Genomic DNA, 6,000 nt, shown 5'->3' with positions numbered 1-6,000 from the left:
CAGATTACTGATAATTAGAGAGGCAGATTAGAGCCAGAGTCTCCAGATGGCCGAGGTGAATCCCAGTCTAACAACAGCACCGACAGTCAGGTTTACAACTCACCGCTTAAGGCAAGATTTTTCTCACTGACTGACTTCCCCGACTCCCTTCCTAATGGACATGATGCACAGTCTACGTCTTAGCACAGCATTCATTTTAGTGACTTTATGTGAGAACTCAACTGAGGAAACAATCATGCTGCTGGGTTTTCAATTTATTCCCGCAGTCAATGATTGATTGCCTGCAACTAAGACTGATCACAGTGAAGTAAGGGCCAATTCCAATTCCTATCTTAACCCTCAAGCTCAACCCTTAATCTTTAACCCTCAAAACCAAGTGTTGAGGGTTATTTTGTCACTTAGAAATGGGACACCCCTTAAATGCAGATACGTCTTCAGACTGCGGGGGGCAGAATAACGCGAAAGCTGCGTCCAGTCTGTCAACTCCAAAAAAGAAGAAGAAGAACACATTATTTATTACGATCCATTTGTCAGTCAAGTTATTAGGTTGTCAGTTAGTTATAAGATGATAATCATACAAAAACCACAACCACGGACATATTCAGCTGACAGTTACCACACACCACGGCTTATTGAAAAGTAAACGATAGCAAAAGATTGCGTGTGCGCACCGGCCGGCTATTGACAAAAGATCGTAAAATAAAAATTAATATTACGCAACAATGACGTCAGTAATCCATAATATGGGCCTAAACTAAGATAATACAATGGTTTTCATATTTTTTATATCTCTATTAACAAAGAAAATACTTAATTTGTAGCGTACTCGTTTCGCTGCTTTTGGCGACATCTTTGTTATGTCAAAACACGCAATGCATTCTGGGTAGCCCTTGCTCCCAAGAGTGGTCTCAGAAAATCTCAATATTGAGGGCGATTCAGCCCTTAAACTCGCCCCTCAACTTAATTTTTCTGAGAATCAGGAAAGCACTTGCACTAGAGGGAGCGCGCATTTTTGAGATTGAGGGTTAAGATTGAGGGTTAAGCAAGGAATTGGAATTCACCCTAAGTTTCCATCTTGAGACTTAAGTTGTCTGCAAAGAAACGTTAGAAACGAAAAGCTCAGTGGCTGAGAATATTAAACTGCAGTAAAGCATCATTTATATATGGACTATGAGACGATGTCACCTTGATGCAGAGTTGCAAAAAAAAAATACAGCCAAACAGTTCCTGTCCTTATTGACATTAACTACAAAAACATAACTCATTTTTTTAAAAACACTTTGGTTTTGAGGACAAAATGGTAATAACAGTCACTTCCTGTCAGTTAATGTCACAACTTCCCCTCTCAGTTTGCCCAATCCACCACACAGAAACAGAGTTTTTCTCTCTCTTTCAAACTGTTGCCGCTTCTCTCCTCGTTTCCTCACATGCGATCTCGACATAATCTGTATACGAGGACTTTTTGGAACTTGGTCTAATTAATTTCCACTTCTTCCCGATCCAATCCCACAACTTCACTCCAGACCCTCTGACTCACTCTCTAACTAATTTCATGCTCCCTCATTCCCAGCCTACTCTTGCTCTTGTTTCCACACATCCCTCTCTCGCTGATGAGAGTCAGTTATTCTTTCTGTGTCTTTGGGGATTAAAAGAGAAAAGACTGTGTGGAATAAAGATGAACACTAAAGAGGCAATGAGGGAGAGATTAATGAGGGGAAAAAAACACAATAATGTGGACAAACGGTGACCGAGCCTGCTCAAACTTTTTGGAGTTTGAGCAGACTTCTTGGACTATGATAAAGCAGCTTCTGTGGATCCTCCCGACAATGACCTTGCATGACAAATTCCCCCTGGAGTTCAGGGACTCAATATGTTTTGAGACAGCTGTTCTCTGTTGGGGACGTGTGTGAGCAGGAGGAGGAGATGCAGCAAAGCATGTGTGCCCAATGCTGCAGGATAGAGCAGCGGACTGAAGTTACACATCTGGCTCAATGCCTGGCTCGCTATAAATAACCCAACACACAATAAGATAAAGATGCCCCGGGCCAGAGCTACTGTACTATGTGCATTGCGGGGCTTACATGGCAGCGTGGGTGCACCGTCATTGAGTACAAGCCTCAGCACTGTGAGGCCTAAGCTCACACTCGTGTGAAAATGAACAAAACAAGTGAAAGCTCTCTGCTCATGTATATTCACACAATACTCCATATAAAAAGATTCTTCTGGTTTGAAAAGTGAAGCACAGGAAGTAGGATGGAATCAGTAGTTCGCCACCAGCCACTATTTCAGACTACTTCTCTCTTTATGAATAACTTCAGTGGACGTTTGCTCAGGACATAATGTCTACATCGCTGGTTTCAGGTCTCCTTCAATAGCAGATATTTTAAAGTTGCCATATGTAAGAATGTGGCCAAAAACAGTTACTACATTCAAATCAAAATACCAAAGTCTTTTGGGTTTCGTTTTCTGTAAAGTAACTGGCAACCCGTGGTTGCTCAGCAACTGAGACTCTACTGACTGCAATGATTGGTAGACGGCGGTAGGTGGCGCCACATGCCAAAAAATGATTTCAAAACATAAACATGATTTGCAGTCTGCAAAATATTTTTTTTAAATGCAAATATTTTGGCTGTACTAGTGGTAACTGTTGTTGGTGAGTTCAGTTTGTTATATGAACATTATTCCTGAGTCTCTGTGACATATTAGGAGGATTTTATGGTCAGTTGCTTTAGATTTATTGCATAATGCACCTTTAAATGTTGTAAATTACAGTATGTCTGCAGTATTTGGAGGAAAATAGCACAGGCTCATATGAGTGGGCATGTGATCAGCTATTGTCTTATAAGAGCCCGGTTGCAGATGACATCTGCAAATTTTATACAAATTCTGTGATCAGACAAGATGACCTGCTGAAGTTCAAGCCAAGAACGCAACAACTAAGAAGAAAGGTGATTTCAGTGACCTTGGACGGTTTCATGGAAGGTGCCACATGGACTCGTCTCTCGACTATTTCAGAAACTGCTGATCTGGTGGGATTTGAACACACAGACATCTATAGGGTTTACAGAGAATGATCTAAAAATAGGAAATATCCAGTGAGCAGCAGTTCTCTGAGTGAAAGTGCCTTACTCAGAGGTCATGCCAGAGGTCACGGTAGAATGGTCTGATTGTTTGGAGAGGATAGAATGGCAACAGGAGCCACTTGTTACCACCAATCTATGAAGAAAACAATCTCCAAACTCACACTGGGTGCCACCCCTGCCACATTATTTGGTGCACTGTGCACCTGATAAAGCGATCACTCACTCCCCCTCGCTTCAGAGAGCAAAAGAAGGCAGGAGTCGACACAACCATTCACTCTCACATTCTCACCTACAGTCAATCCAATTAACCTCTGCATGAGAACATGGAGAAAGTCCACGTGCGCACACGGGGAGAACATGCAAACTCCACACAGACGCCAAGAAAGTGGTCAGTGACTGTATATTCAGTGTCTCTTAAGAGATTAAATAGCTAAGTGTTTTGTTTTCTTGCAGCAGGTCACACTTTACTGATGTGCATTAACAGTATTGTAGTATAATAGTGCATCACATAAAGAAAAGACCAATTAATTAAGTATAATAAACTCTTAAATATTTAATATTCCAATATTTGGCTAGAGCTTTTCCCCAGGGTAAATATCAGGTTTCCTCGACACACACATAAACATGCCACTTTATTAGGTGTTTATTAAGTCCTGCGTACCTAATAAAGTGGCAAGTTATGTCATATGTCAATGAGGAAATTAGTAGTGGGCCTAGAGCTCATGGATGCTTTCTCCACATCACACACACACACTTAATGGCTGACATTTCTCCCAGGTAATTAGCAGCGATGATGCTCCTCTATATTAGCACGGACATTGGTTTATTGCTGCCAAGAGAAGATGAGGGGGGTAAATGGCTTGTTTGCCTGCTAATGTATTTTAACTGATCACAAAGACGAGGGGAAAAAGAAGGCAGGCAGTCGCGTCTGAAACCTCGCAGCTCCAACTCATTAGGCTCACACAGGAGGGCTGTTGCACATCTTCTCCTAGCAACTTCCCTCCCTCTGTGCACGAGTCCCGCTGTGTTTGTGTTTGTGTTGGTGCACGCTCAGTGATGCCAACTGCCAGCTCAGCGTTTTTGTCAGACAGGGAGGGCCCTCCCCTATATATCAACTAAGCACTGACCCACCCAACACGCAGAGTCTCATCCCACCTGGTCTCCGAACATAAAGCAAGCACGCACACACACACACACACACACGAGATCCAAAAATGGTGTCAAAGTATATGAGACATAAACAAGAACTGCAGAAGGCTTCAGCCTGAATGTGCACAATAAAGATTAACGGGCAGCAACAAGACATTGTTGATCGTATACACAGTCTGAGGTGGAGAAAGAAATGAGTCATCGCAGCTCTGTGTCTTGTCATGAAGCATATGGTCGGTATATTCACGGAAGAGGAAGCAGTCGGGAACCTGAGCCGGTTGCAGTGAGTGTAAAAGCACAGCGTATGATTCACAAATACGAGACAGAGAACACTGTTTCTTGCAGTTTTCCCCCCCTTTCTTTGTTGATTGTAATCTAACTATGAATCAATATTAAACCCTGACCACGCTGAGTCGTCCTGTGGCTCTGTTGTAACTCAATCTCTGTGTGACTGTTGCAGAGCTGACAGGCCACTAAGGAACATATCGCGTTGCAGAATGGCCCAGTGCCGTGCCGCTCTCAAAACCTTATCAGAAAAGGTTACTTCCTATCTTGCCCCATTGTACAATCCCTTTTTCCTATATCTGCTCTTATTCTCCTCTCTTCTTGTCCTTCTCTTTTTCCCCAAATAGGGGAAGTGATGACCCAGCTGGCTACGAGACAAGGGGATCATTCTAGGAGAGGAAAGGAGAACAGGCCAAGGCAAGCTGCCGCACAAGAGTCGCCTACAGTGACAATAAGGATTATTGGTCAAATCATGGCCTTGAGGCAATGTGCTCAGTGAGAACAGGCTTGTGCTCTCAGGGTGAATTCTGATTGCCCTCGACTTTATTGGCAGGAGATCAATTATGATTTGCATACCTCGAATATTCTGGTCGGAACATGAAAATATGTATAATTGAGTAGATTTTGGGTAGTATAATGAGCAGGTCTGTCAAATGCATCTTTGGATTTTTTAAAACAAATATTGCGACATTTTGGATATAACAAGCGTACCTGCTTCTTATATAGCATAACTTTCACAACACTGCATTACAGTGGAAGTTTGTCACGACAGCATGAGGCCTGTGGACCTCTCTGCTGCTGCTGCTGCCGCTCAGCGTCTACACGTCTCACACATCTACTGTTGAATGTTGAGTCTTGAGGCAACTCACAAATGCAAAGATGGAAAGAACAGTTTGGGACACTGACGCCTGAAATTTCACACATGAGGCGAATCTCTCTCCACGCCTGTGCTAATAACTGACCTTGGCACTTCTCGTGTTGCAGCAGGGAGGCGGAGGACAGTGACGGAGGAACTGCGTGTTTGTTTTAGGGCAGGGAGGGATACTGCAGACACTGTACTGTCTCCATCTCCCATGATTTGTCATGAACTCCAGGCTAAAAAAAACAAAAACACAATCCCCTGTTTTCCAGGAAAACAGCGACATACATTTTTTTTAACATTTTGTGTGACAATCGTTAACTATGCGTGCATCTAGGTCAAACTGAGATCAGGTATAGAGGTCTTATACTAAAGCAATTAGCCAGTGATTATCGTCAGGTACCGTGACTGGGTCAACTGCATAACCATAAAACATAATTATGGCTGTTGCTCAAGAGCAAATTATGCACTTAATTTTGTCTCTTCAGTTTTATCTGTGGGCGTTTTATTGAAAACAGACAAAAAATCATTTCAAATTGTTGAAATTGAAGTGTGCACAGAACAGCTGCAGTGCTGAATTTTATGTCCATTCTGCTTCAAGATTCTTAATAGACAAAGTAATTG

The sequence above is a fragment of the Microchirus variegatus genome (assembly GCF_963457635.1).
Source record: "Microchirus variegatus genome assembly, chromosome: 6".
Lineage (NCBI taxonomy): Eukaryota > Metazoa > Chordata > Actinopteri > Pleuronectiformes > Soleidae > Microchirus > Microchirus variegatus.
The sequence above is the reverse complement of the archived record's forward strand: the minus strand, read 5'-3'. Positions refer to the sequence as shown.